This window comes from Metopolophium dirhodum, chromosome 6 (assembly GCF_019925205.1).
Source record: "Metopolophium dirhodum isolate CAU chromosome 6, ASM1992520v1, whole genome shotgun sequence".
NCBI classification, from domain to species: domain Eukaryota; kingdom Metazoa; phylum Arthropoda; class Insecta; order Hemiptera; family Aphididae; genus Metopolophium; species Metopolophium dirhodum.
In genome coordinates, this window is record NC_083565.1 from 10,395,561 (window position 1) to 10,411,614 (window position 16,054).

Here is a 16,054-nt window from a genome sequence, read left to right on the forward strand (position 1 = left end):
CACGGCTAAGTATACGAGCGTAACGACTTTTTTTTTTTTTTTTTTAATATTTCAACATAAGCCAAAACGGACCGTAAAAACTTAAATAAATTGCACGGTAATCTTTCATCGTTAAATATTCCGAAGAAATCATGTAATAATTATAGACTAAAGTAATCATACACATTTCTCACCGTCGTCCAAAAGCCTAAATTTGAATAATATAGGTAGGTGTACGTATAAAGACCTGAAAATTCAAATTCTAGTTACATGGAATAAATGGAAATGATTTTAATTACTTCAGGAAGTGAAAACACATAAAAAAACACATTTCCAACGATTCTGGTTACTAATTATAGTAATTACGTTCGATCATTTAACCGAATACATAAATCGACCTTTTCTGGATTCAATATGACGGGACCCGTTGGACATATCACGTTATTCTACCATTATGCGGTGGAATAAAAGTTCAATAAGTTATATAATATGTATTACCTATCTATATATCTTTCAATACTTATGGTTAATTTTCTGCGCCCGGATTTTGTATACTCTCGCAATAGGTTAAAAGACAGTTTATACGTAGAGGAACAGTTGTCCACAAACGCGGAATTTAACAGATTTGCTTACCCACTCAAAGAGTATGCTCGCAAAAATAAACGCCCACAATTAATTAATGCAGTCGACATTGTTCGCATTCGTCTGTAAAATAATGTCTACGGCATTATATTATTATTATAAACAGTGCAAACCGGGTACCTAACCTATCATTCAATAATATATTATAATAACTAGCTGATCCCGTGCACTTCGTTACCCGTTAAATGTACAAACTGTATATATGACTCAAACTTTGTTCAATGCGTCATTTAAAATTGCGTTTATGATGTTCTAGATTTATCTTAACTTTTCTGTTGCCCGGAATAAAAATTCTGATTCGCAGCAGTATATTATCAGGTAGGCAATCTACCTGCGGTAGATCGCGGACCCCGTGCTGTTTGCGCGTAAGTGTATGATTTAACTCTAGAGTATCAAAGTTATACCAAGTTTGTCGTTTTTACTTAATTCCACCTACGGTGGATTAATATAATCAATTAATACAAAATCCTAACCTAACCTAACCGTACTAAAATCCGATATTAAAAAAACCAAATTTAACCATTTTTAAATTAGTCTGTCTTCTTCCCAGAGGTCTACACACAAAAATTCATGTATATATATTGACAAAAAATAATAATACAAATCAACAAACATGTCCGATTAACCAATAGCAACAAATATAATATACTACACTATTATTATTTTTATTTTTATTTTTTTCTGGACAGCCCTTATCACTTAGGGGTATGAAAAATAGATGGTAGCCGATTCGCTGACCTACTGAATATGTATATAAAATTTCATAGAAATCGGTCAAACCGTTTCGGAGGAGTATGGTAACTAACATTGTGACACGAGAATTTTATATATTAGATAACAATATGTAGCAATAGGTAATAGCGAATGAAATAATATATTTAATAATAATTCAATAGCGATATGAAATACATTTAGGAAATGTCGAGTACGTCCAAGCGTTGACTATCGGCGTACCAACCTTTTTGTTTTTGATTTCGTGGACAGTCGTACATCGAGTTTCCTATGACAATTTTTAGAGGTGAAAAAGCGGATTTCTATTAATGTATTTTTAAATATTTTTACATTATACTGTTTATTCCCATAGACAAATTACGTGATATTATTAGTATCTGTGACATGAAAATGTCGGTTTGTAGGTAATGGCATTTACCAAAATGAGAACTATAGAAAAATATTTAACTTGGTGTTTTCTTTTTTTTAAGTTGTATAGATGTACTGTGGTATTAATTGGTCCCGTACGAGTACAAGCAATTATTCATTCTTGAGTAGCTTTTTGAATTGAATGTTATATTTTTTTTTATTGACCTGTATTCTAACGATTTATTACCATTCACGAATAACGGACATTTGTGTATAATAATTTGCCTATACTGCATAAATGAGGAGCAACAAGTACTGTTTTATGTTATCATAAGACCGTAAACTATAATACAATTTCAATTGTACACATATTTTGTTAACTGTCGAGTTTATAAAAACAATTTAAATACATTTAAATTAACATGTAACGATGGAATTAAATGACAATTTTTTTTTTATATCTTTAGCGATATTCTTTTATTTACAACCAATACGGAAACTGGGTTAAAAGTAAATAACTTTGGACCATTTTGTTGTAATATGACACTACAGATTTAAATACATTTCGTTTATAACATATTTTGTCTATCATTGTGACAATTATTTTATAAAATAAATAAAGAGTAGTTATAAAAAAATATTAATATTTTATACACGTTAAAATATATACGTAACATTATAATTGTATTATGTTCATGCAATATATAATATAATAAGTATAAATAATAACAATGTAAAATATAAAATAACGTGTTAGTTACTATATTTAATACGATATTAGTCGTTTTGTATTATCCTAAAATAGGTAGAAAGTTTTGATCGTAATAAATAGGTAAATAGATCTGAATTATGCACGACTAAAAAAATGCATGTTACAAGTAGATACATACAAGTGAAGTGATACTTCTTTACAGAGAGTACGAAAAAAAAAGTTTATCGCCCGTCTCGTTCAGCATCACGATCGAATATTAGGTTTGTATTGGAAAATAAAATTTTCAATCGACAAAAATTTACTATTATTATTATACAAAGATAATACAAAGATTTTATTTATTACCATAGATACCAGTGTCATGACCGCCGACTGTGACGGCTGATAATTTTTTTTTTCGTACCCTCTGTAAACAAGTTTCATTTAAATATAATATAATCGTAAATTAACTTTATTACAGAAATTTTATATTCTGATTTAAATTTAAATTTCCTTACAATATGTAATTTAAAAAAAAAATGAGATAAGACAACATAATTATGTATAAAAGAAAACGATTCCAACGATTTTCTGTTCTAAACATAAGTTTAATATTAATCATAATAATTATCCAAAAAAAAAAAATATTAAAAGGAAAATTACCATCACGACAGCAGTTAATGGGGAGTGTTCATTTTTCGCATCATTTATTATAATAGTTAACAACTAAGTGGTATATCCATCATCCTATATCATTCCATTCAGAAAAATGAAAAGTCAATACCTTAAAAAACATCAATACTTGAATAAATACCAAAAAGTACTTTAAAAAATTTAAAAACTAAAATAACCAAAAACAATTTGATACAATAATTTTAATGTAAATGATATTATACATTATTTGTATTATCCAGCTCATAATTGGATTTAACAGGCTTCCTCGTAGTCGCATTTCTAATCTGCAGCCCGTCACATCGATATGCGGATAAAATAATATCTAAGTGCGAATTTCGATCATCCACGTGCCTGTACGATTACTACACCGCGAATATATAACAAAATAATTATTTTCTGGATTTAGCTGGAATGCAACTACAACGCAACAACGAAACGATAAACGCTCGTCGAATTACACTATAATAATATAACAACGAGTTTGACTGTCTTATTTAGTGTTTCGCGAGCGATCAGACGGAACGACCAGTGATGTAAAAATACCGTATTTTATGTTTCAATTGTATAATACGTGTATTATACATGTATTATACGTATACAATACAGTATTTTTCAAAAATCGTATGTAGTTTAGATAATTGTTAAATATATAGCTACCAGAGTGTAATAAGAATGTAATATCAATAATATTTCAGTTTATTGATGAATAATAAAGCATTTTGATTATTAAATTATGTAATGGCAGTCTGGTAATAAATTAATAACTACCTAATAGAAAACATATGAAAATGTATTGGTTCTAAATGTCTTGAGTATTAGGTTTTAATATTTTCTGTAATTTTAATTAGTACCTATGTAATTATTTAATTAGTAAGTGTTTACTTTTTTGAATCAGTTTTTAGACATATTAATAAATTATTTGCCAAACAAAATGCATTATAGGCATAAGCCTCTTTACAAAATAAGCATTTTCGTTTTTCAATATTTCCAACATAATACTTGGTAAAATATTTGTCAACAATATAGCTTTTTGCTTTGAAGGTCGACCCATAGTAAAAACAAACAGTAACTAACGTTTAGTAACTTCAATTAATTGTAACTTGTATAGCCTGTAGGTATAGTTAAATAGAATTATTATAATTTAGTAGAATATTACACTACGGTCTTAGGTGTAGTGTCCACGATTATGACTTATGACTTATCATTTATCAGTAAGATATCAGACTAATATTGACGAACGATTTACAAATGTTTACGACTAGAATCATAGAACTTAGGTTAGTAGGTCTATGACTAGAATAGTCCTTTGGTGTTGATCTTTATAATATCTTCCCTATATGATCGTGACTACCACCTACTAATAACCATGTTACTTGTGTGGCCGTGCTTCGTCGTTGTATTACTGTTATCAGTTGAAACATTATGTGTTGCGTATATTTTCTCTTTATTATTGATCTACCATTTATCACAATTTTTTTTTTATACCATTTGTATTTTATTTTTTTATACATGACGTATAATGCGTTTGTATAACACAATATTATACAATTTACATCACTGGCAACGACGCAATATTATTGTAATACGATAGACAGACACCGGAGAAATTCGAAAATTGAGAGACTTCCGGCGAAAGGTAAGCGCAGTGCATTTTATGTAGCGGTTTGTTTTGCGCGTGTTTAGTACAGGTATACGCGGATTTGCGATGGAGATGGTCATTTGTCAATCCAAATAATAATATTACGTAAGTATGGCTGATATGGTTGATGGGTTGCACGTCGGCAGAGAGTCGTCCGTTTGGTTAATATTGTAAGATATTATGTTGTCCAAAAATATGAATATTATGCTATGTTCGAGTTCGATCAACTCTTTATCGAATTGTCTGTACGCCATCACATGTGTACACTTGTGCCGCATATAAGGTCTGCACTTTCGCCGCGGCAACGACGGAAGCCCAAACGAAATTCGGTAAATAATTTGACAAAACCAATATGACGCCTTATAATGTCAAACTAACACCCACGCAAAGGTGGACAAGTCAATGAAAATAATCAACTCGAGTTAATTGAACAAGAGATCATCATGTTAGAAGTTAATAGTTACCAAATAATAAATTTAACTCGCGAAGTCTGAGGTAATATTGAACTGTATTAACTTAACTAGATTTAAAAAAAGTCGATTTACAATTTAAATTAATACGTGCTTTAATCTGTGTCTAACATTATTTTATCAAGAAACGTTACAGAGATTATAGTATTATTGTTAAAGGTATATTATTGTTATATTATATAATATTATTGACAAAGCAAACATTTTTTTTTATCGACATTTAAAGAAAAAAATATTTCGAAAAATAGTTGAAAAGTTAAACAAATAAGTCGAAAAGTTTGGAAAAAATGACTTTTTAACTAGTTAAGGCCCGCCTTGGCGCACATAATATACAAAAGCACATGCATACACACCCACGCTGGCGCGCGTGTTAATCGTTTGTTTTCCGTACATATAGGTCCAGAGTGTTCGTCCCACTGCGATTTGATTCCAGCCGGATTGAGCCGCAGGCCGCAGTGTACGGTTGGAAGTCCTTTGGGCTTCCGGTAAATTACATTATTTTCAACACTGTTTTTACATACGAGCAAATGATTTGTTTTGTTTTTGTCTTATGGTGTGAACTTGGTGTGAACAACGGACTCTCATTCGCGCCGTGGTCGTCGATGGCCGTAACGAAAACACCCGAAACGGCTGAAACCGAATTGGCATTCGGCGGAGACGATAATACATCACCCGATATATATATATATATTATACCATTAACAAATATCGTAGTCAAACACAAATAAACTGTTTTTGTAAACATATTTCATTCAGTCAGATATACATAAAACTTAACCGTTTTTTTTTTTTGCGATTCGTGTTATAAACTTATTTTTCTATCGTGCGTCTAAGCGTTTACTGGCTACGGTTATGATGGTCGACCACCCAGACATAATCCGACAGGCCGATGATTTACGAAAAAACTATATAATATGCAGCATTTTTTTTTAGTATTAACAAAAGATGTGTTAACTCTACGATTAAAGAGGTTGAACGTAGAAAATAAGTAAGAACTACTCCAAGTTATAATATAAGAAAAAAAATTATTGTTGAACGAAAAAGCGATTGGTTTTTTGAGATTCAAATCGAAAATTGTTTCCTGGAAATATTACGATGTACACTAACTTTAAAAAATGATTTATTAAATGTAATAATAATTATTGTTGTTTAAAGTTTAGAAATGAGGAATTTAATGTTTGAATGTTTCTATACCCATAGTATATACCTATAGTATACTCGTTGAAACCTAACTCCTAATTATTAAGTAACAATTAAAAGTTATCGATTGTTTGGTTAATTCACTATAATACTATGTACCTATTATAATATGCGATACCATAATGTTTAGTAAGTCATTTTTATATAAAGTAGTTAGCTTAGCTGTTGAAGCACTTTCGCTGTGGAAATATATATTTTACTATAGTGATATTATGTATAGTATTGTCCATTATAATTTATTTTAATACAAAAAATATTAAATAACATACTATAGATATAAAGATAATAATAAAATACAATTTTATATAAAAAAAAAATTAAACTTGAAATAATATTGTAATATGTATTTACGATGATTTTATTTATGATTTATAAGTCTTTGAACTATAGATATCGTTTATGTTAAAATAATCTGCTAAAAAATTGAACTTAGCTTGGCGACTTATGTTAAATATTAAAAATAAAATAATAAAATATATTAATTAAATTTAAATTAATATAGTCTACTATCATTAAAATAGGTAGTGTAATCAAGTGTTTTAAAGTCTCCAAGCTAAGTTCAATATTTTAGCAGATAATTAAATTATTTTAACATAAATGATATTTATAGTTCAAAGACTTAGCTATCTATAAAATGATATCACAACTTTTAGAGCCGTTTTTTCTATACTTAGCGTTTTTTTTACACGGAGTATTTTGTAGGGATACATATTACATATCTACAAATAAATAAAGCTATTAAATTGTAATAGTGTCGTTGATTAGACGGCAACTATGCAATAATTATGTAATTATGAGTAAAAATAAAAATGATCAAGTTGACAAGTTTTATAACTGTATTGTACTTGTGACGGAATAAGACAATAACTTATACAATATACCGAGTATGTATAAATATTTTTTACAGATACCGAGTAATAGGTAATATAGGTAGGTATATCATATACTATAGTGCCTACGCTATCATTGTTTGCTCCGTCGTATTAATCGCTCATTAATGTTTCGGTAGGCAAACTATGATTTTCTTTATTAATTTATGTGTAAAAAAAAATAATACATATATTATTTAGGTACCTATATACAATAATAATTAGGCATATCGCGTATTTACCATATTATAATTCACTTAAATACACACGTATATTATATTTCCCACGGCTCTTGTAATTCGTTCTTATATAGGTATGGGTACAACTTTCTGAGCCATATACTTGACGGTAATATAACACGGACCTCTACTACCTACCTATAACATTATTTAATGATTGGTCAAATAACAACGATCGCGTGTTCGGTGCATAAATAGCCTAGTGTGCTCGGGATTGGTTATGATATCGCGAAAAATGTATCTCTAGAGAACTGTGCGTCCAATATATATGCTAATCGGACGAACCGAATACCTGTAATTTCGTAACCGTATTATTTATATTTTATTTTTTCGTTTTTCGTTCAACCTCGTTTCGGCCAAAAGTCTGTGCGTAATATCGTATATTATAAAATAATATTATGAATTCATAGCGTGACATCTAAGTGTATGTGGTTTCCTACCCTTTTGGCGGTACACAACATTGGGACTATACAATACTGCGGTCTGACACGGAACCTCGCGACCCTCTCTTTTCCCACCATCATCGAACATCTCATGTGCATCCGAACGTATTAAACGAAAATGTTAACAAATTTTAATTAAAACTGTTATTAAAAACCTAACTTTTGTATGCTGTGTACAGAAACCTATACTACCTACATAATATTAGGTATACCTATTTATGTGCATACACATTACTGCACGTAACTGTATATAAATCAGATATCAAAACCAAGAGTTATTATAATAAGTTCTTATTATTAATCACATTTTCCGGTGTTAGCCGTCAGGTAAAGTTATATTATTTTTAATTTGTATATCGTAAGAAATGATAATAACTCAAAAGTATTAAAGCGTATTTTAAATTATTAGCAATAAGAGCTAGGACATATTTTTAGTTTGTTAAAATATTAATTACACGGGCAATATTGCTATAGTCATAGACGCTGTACGTATAGGTATCGCTGTTAATAACGTTATTATTCGTAGGCATCAACAGTAATTCAAATTAAATTTATTTGAGATTAATAGGTACATACACCATAGGCACAAGGGAGACAAATATTATGGTGCTATTATAATGTGATTTCATTATAGTATAGTAAACATAATTTGGATTTTTTTGAATTCCACCAATTTATTATAATATGACTACTTAAATTATACCAACCTACAGTTTTCGCTTATTTATTTTATTCAGATAGCATACTGTTAGACATATTATCTCTTAGACACGAGCTTATACTTTTAAAATAATATTAATTTAGCTCAAAAAAAGTATAATATTATAAAAATATCTTTATATCGAGGAAAAAAAATTAAATATCAAATCATGTAAATATGTATGTACTATTTGTAGTTAAAGGGATTGTTATAAGCGGTGACTGAAAACAAGCATCAATATACTGTTGTTAAGTTTGGAATATCTAATACATTTGGGAATTGGGATTAAATTATGAAAAAATAAAACATGGTAAATAGTTTGCAGCATATATAGATACATTTATAAAATTAGTTAAACATCGCACTTTAATATAGTAGAACTATACCTATTTTGGAAAATAAGTAGTTTGAACTTTTTTTTAAATATTTAAAACAATTCAATCGCATCAACTGTGTTTGTATGTATTTTAATTTTAATTTATAGCTTTAATACCTATATTATACCTATATAGGTAGTACTTGTATATTATTATTATTAACTATATTAAAATAATTATCTTGGGTAGAGTTCCTATAATGTATAAAACAAAATCGTTTTTGACTATTTTGTTCGATAAATACACATTTTAGATTCTGAGCGAAGCGATGAATGTATTGATTCTACAATGATGTGTGTTTTTTTTTTTATTTTTTTTTTTATTTTTGTGTCTGTCATCACCTTTTAGGACAGTAAAAGTGCTTGGATTTTCTTCAATAGTAACTTTTCTGATAGGAAAGTGAATCTAGTTGGTACTTTGGGGGGTCAAAAGTAAAAATTTCCCAGTAGTTTTCATAAGCGACGTAAAAAACAAAAGAAAAATTAAGGAAAAACGGGAATTTTTACGCAAAATCTGTTTTCGAGAAAATCGATTTTGGTTTTTGGTGTAACTCTAAAACAAATGACCGTAGGGACATGAAATTTTGACTGAATGTTTATATTAGCATTTTCTATACACCATACAATTTTGAAAATATTTTGACTCTTTTTGAGCTGTTTACGGCCATTGTCAGTTTTCAATTTTTTTAGTTTTTTTTTCTATAAATATCAATAAAATTTTATCTGTTGAGTAAAAAAGCTTGAAAATTTAATAGAAGGCTCCTAGGTTATTGTTTCAAAGGCAGATGAAAAAAATTAAAAATCCTTAGTCACAGTTTTTAATTATAAGCATTTAAAGTTCAAATTTTGACAAAATACGGAAAAATCACGAAAAATAGCAAATTATTTTGATGAGAATTCATAAAAATTTTTCTTTTTAAATCTAAGATTTGAAAATTTAATATAAGATTACTCATAAGTTTGTCTACCTTTATCAAAAAAAAAATGTCTAGAAGAAACTTAAATTAAATTTTTATGAGCGTCTGAAATTTATATTTTTACAACATTTGATATTTACTCGATTTCTCATGTAACAATTTTCTTATTTTATTGTAATTAAAAAACGAATGACTGTAGATACTTGAAAATTTCACTGAATGTTTATATTAGCATTTTCTGTATAGACAATACAGATACCATAAAATGTTGAAAATATTTTGACTCTTTTTGAGCTGTTTACGGACGTTGTCAGTTTTCAATTTTTTTAGTTTTTTTTTCTATAAATATCAATAAATTTTTATTTGTTGGGTAAAAAAGCGTGAAAATTTAATATAAGGCTCCTGATATATCGTTCTAATAGCAGTTGAAAAATATTAAAAATACATAGGCACAATTTTTTTTAATAAGCATTTAAAGTTCAAATTTTGACAACATTTATCAAATTTATAATTTATTAATTATTTTGTGGTTAAAAATTTAACTTTTATGGCTAAGGATTGAAAATTTAAAACAAGGCTCCACGTAAATAGGTTATATATAAATTACTTTATTCACAATAATATCATCAATTAATATACTTGGTAAAATCATAGGCTGACTGACCGTTTTCGCTCAGAATCGTTTTTCTTATACAATGATATTATATCATTGAATTCAAATTTAACACCATCCATTACAGTGACCCACTTGTAACCTACTGTACAGCAGAGCGACATCCACTTATCCACCTTTTTTTTGTTGAAAATAACGAAAAGTACAAACGTGTTTAGAGTATACACTATTAAGGCGATTTTGCGGTCAAACAATAGGCACGGCAATTATTTATAACACATAACAATCATAACCTACCTATTTTCAATGCTTTATGATTTGATTGCAGATGAAACGTTTACCAAGCCAGGGTTAGGTATACAGGGTCGGAAAATAGTATAATATATAATTAATGTATTTGTTATAATTGACCTGATCGAATGCACTCTGTGTGCGAGTAGAAGAAAATTGTATTTAAATATTATTCAAAATAAATATTCCTACTAAAACATATAACTTTGGTTTGGTTCGTAAGTTATTGTGCCTATTTATAATTAAGATATAAAAACTTCATGGCGATATTATTAATTACCTTTGGCCGCGGGTCGGGGTAGCGTTTTTTGCAGCGCGCGCGGCTATATCGTTTCCTGAATACACCATTAAGGAGGTGGGTTCGTGTCCGAAAATAATGTTCACTGACGTGATTATGTAAAATAAATGACATACGAAAAATGAAATTAAGGCCAATAAAAATCATAATCGCCTGCTAATAATTCCGGTCTTTCCGGACAGTAATAATTGAGTGGACGCTTTAATGAGTCACGCTATATCCGCAAAGAAAAGCGTCTCCTATAGAGTCTTATCATATGCGAAACATCGGCGAGTATGATTCATGGACAAATTATGCTAATATGTACGCCCGGGGATAATATATTTATTTTTTTTTTTTACTTTTCACTTGTTTTTGGTTTTTTCTTGTTGTTTTTATTCCCAGCAACGTCGTCCACCCCCCGATTGTATCGTACATAAATACGCGGCACTACAACGCCGGCCACTGGCTAATGACAAACTCTCACACACATCACGTGCAGCCATTATTATTATTATTATTATTATTATTCGTATAATATAGGTATAGGTGTAGGGCGCGTTTAACGACAAACCTATATTATATCGACAAACATTTCTGGGGTTGAACCCTTTGCCGCCGGTTTTCGCGATTAATAAGACGATAAAGTCTTTTCACGTCATAGACCATAATATAATTTATTATAATAAATAATATAATACTTCGTATTCACGTCGTAAACGTCCACACTTTACTGTCGTGTAGTCTCCTCAAAAGCTGTTGCATCAACTTCATCACTCACCGTGTTGAGCCGTTCATTGGAAAATTATTATATTATTACCATTTTTTATCCGTTTATACTTTTACGAACTCCTACGCTACATTTTTTAAACTTCACCGAAAAAACTTTTTTTTTTTAAACATAATTTGATTACGGTGGATCTGTTCAGAAAATGTTTTAGTATCCTATTCACAAATCGATATTATAATATATTATTATTATGGAAGATTATAAACGTGTAAGTTAATATCGATTGTTTAAAAATTGTTTGTATAATATTAAATTCAATATTACAAGACCCAAATCACCGTAGATTATAGTATAGCTAGTGTACTAACTACTAACTTGTTTACTTTTACTATTGTTTTTATGGACAAAACGACATATTTTTCTGACCGTTTACAGTTCAACGGAAAAGAGCTCTTCGGACACCGCGTGTAAGCAATTGTCCGAAGTTGGAAGAAATAAAATTGCTAGTAAAACACATTTGCGCTGGCGAAGTCTAAAGACAATTAACCGAAACAAAAGTAGTATTTCTTAGCCACCAACCTCTTTTTCTTTCCCCTCCGAGTTTTGCTTTCAAAAGTCCATGTGCCAAACATAAATACAGTTTTTGGCGCGTGATCGGAAAGTTTGATGGCAGTGAAACAGAATGGTCTCGTCCCTCGAATTTCAACGGCTTCATTATAAAATGTTCTCAAAGAAACTAATTAACTTTTACGACTGTTGAACATTTCATGACAGCTGTGGCCATTTTGGGATTTCTTTGCGAAATTATTTTTTCCTTCGTATTGCCGTAATTGCTTTCCACTCTGTCCTCGATTCAATCAATAATTCAATTCAATGCCGTAAAATGTATTTGAAAGATGTATAACGCCTATTAAAATATATTGTAAAACACACCTTCCTATAGGTATATATACATATATATATATGTTTATAAATATTAGTTTAAAATCAAATTAGTTGTAATAATATACTTTACATAATATTATATTGAAATTATATACTAACAATTTACCACATTGAAATAAAAAAAAACTCTTAGTTAGCTGCGGATAAGACATCACTGAGTAAATTACTGTATAGCCTTGAGACTCAATAACTTATACTCATTTAAACATATTTTAAACACGTAATTGAATTTCAATTTTATTATAAATACTTGAAACGTTTCATTCTTGTTAAAATCTAACAATTAAGTTTAAATAACTTATACATTTGTCAATTTCCTTTCATTTATCGAGTTTCTTCTGAAAATTACTACGCATTTCCAAAATCACACATAAAATATTAATTTTAATACTTACAAATTTTGTGCGACGTAATTTAATATACAATTACAGAACTATCGGTTGATAATCTCGACGTAGTTTCAAATTTAAATTTATAAATTTTCATTCAAGACGTTATTTATGTGTTATTACAGGTGCCTAGTATATTGCTAGTAGCTAGGTACCTAAAACGAATAAGTACCTAAGCTCTTTTACAATAACAATCTGAAGAGCGTAGTTTATATAAATACAATAGTTAATTGTTGTACATGGTGGAGATGTCTTGTAGTTGTCATTCGTTAGAATGTAGTGGACAGTGAGGTAAATAATAATTTTTTGCTTAGTTTTTTTTTCAAATGTTTAGGTACACGTAATTATTAAACCTAGACATGGTAAAATTTATAATCTATATTTTTCTTCAGAAATAAATTTTATGATTGTATTCATTCGTATTGATACCATCAAACCTAACCGAGTCAACAATATTTGTTTAGAAATTAAAGGTTAGTTTATTAGTTGTATTACGTTTTTATATTCATAACATTACACATATTATGTACATCGGTGAATAACAATAATTAATATTTATTCTCAAATATCCATTTTATTTTAATCGTTTCATGCACTGACCATTGAGCACTATTTGTTTAATATTAACAACTTGCATAATATTGTATTATAAAAGTGACTAAATATTAATATGTTGTATAACACGGCACTGGATAGGCAACATCATAATCAATAATTATAGGTTCAAAACAATATTATGTTGTGAGCAATTTCACATTTTCTTTTAAATTCCAACGAGGCGTATAGCAAATATTATAATAAACGCTATACATCAAAAAAAAAAAACAAATTATTGGACTGTGTAAACGGGGCTTAAATATTAAAATAATTTTATTTAAAATTGTAAATCAAACGAAAGTTATTATTAAAATCGATTAGGTTTATTTTTTCATAATATCAATTCTTGACCGTTTGATTGGTCGTGTGTCTGTACGTACGTACGTACCGTTTACGGACAAGGGGCACACGACCTAAGCACATAATGCGCGTCGCATATTGTAAAAAAAAAAAAATATATATACATGTCGGTATGATATATAATATATCCCCTCGAAAAGAACCACCACCGTATTCGAGTGGACGTCGTAGCTGCAGAGAGGTCTCCATTGTGGTCGTTGTCGCGGGGCTAAGTTTACCAGCAATTATATTATAATATATATATATAACAATATTACATACATACGGGGACGCTGAAGTCTCTCTGTTAAACGGATCGTTTTAACGCGATAATAATTATTTCTATGAATAGGACGTTATGAATGATCAATCGAGGTCGGAGGCTGCAGACAAAAACCGATTTTGGAGTGGGGTGTGCGCGTTCTAATGACACCCGTTTTAACTACATAATGTGTACAGAGTGCTCTTATAGTGTTTTTTATTTGTGATTTCTAAAGCACGCGACTATTTTTTTTTTGCACTCCCAGCTTTCGAAATACCGTATAGACGAAATAATCGAAGCGGTATTATAATAAATATATAGGTACTCAATCCAAAAATCAAACCAACGAGGTACATATTATGTCCGTTAAAAAAATTATTATTTTAACTAGGCAGTAGACGTGTACGACACTATACTGTTGCTAAAACGAAAACTGTATGTTACCAAAATTATAAACTGCCATAATTAATAGGTATTTCCTTATTTAAAAAACAATTTATTCAGATTATTTCATCAATTTATAATATAATAATCGTATATTAAATTATTGCTTGTAAATTGTATAAATATGACAGAAAAACTTTGAGCATTTTTTTCTTATTTTGTATCCGATTATAGAAAATAAAAAGAAAGTCGGAGATAACAAAAATTATTATAAATTAATATATAATAATATATAATAAATAAACGTATTTTTTTGTGTAGATACGAGTTGTATGACATATTCAATTGTTACGCATAGTAATTTCGTTTATTAATTAAATTATTTCTATTTTTACATATCATCCGCAATACTTACATTAGGTCTTTAGCCAAGATAAAAACTAAACACATGCTTAAGAAAAATTGTAATTATTACTATAATAACATATTAAGCGTCGTAATGAATGATAGCCACCCAGTAAAAACATAAAAACAGCTGCATGCTCATCAAAATGTCATAAAATGATTTTAAACATTTCCCAACACTAATGAAACACGCCGTTTCACTAGAAATTTTAAATAAAAACATTAGTTTTACAACACTTCTAAAAATATAATATAATGTTATTAATAAGTTGTTATTGGAAATCATATTTTATGAATGTCAGACCCTCCTATAGGATTCAACGAATAATTTGTTTCTCATCATTCTATTAAATACTAATTACCTGTATATACGTAAGTACTTAAATAGACTTTTTTAGTACTAATTTTTAAATTTATATGTTATTAATTATAATACATTATAGTAATTATTAAGAAAGTATTGTGTTTTTGGTTTCATTATTTTTTAAAATATATTAGCTTAAAAAATGTAGGTGTGTTTTTTACAAATCATCTTGGATGAGTTAATTCTTATTATTATGTACATTTGAATATTATTTGAATAAATCAGCTTTACATGAAAATACATAATGTTTTAGATAAAAAAGCATAATAAAAGCTCAAGATAGGATCTATTCTTCAGTTCACCCCCTCCCTCACCACCTTAAATAACTAAAAAGGCGCGATTGTAAATGCCTGCACCACAAGGTTGATAAATTCCATTCTGGACATTGACAGGTAAATTTTGGGTATAAGTAAAATATTATTCTGCCGAAATGAAAAGGTAAAAAGGTATTAATAAATAAAATAAAACAATGTAATAATGTAAAAAGACAAAACGTATAATCAAACAATGTAACATATACCTATTAATAATAATAAAA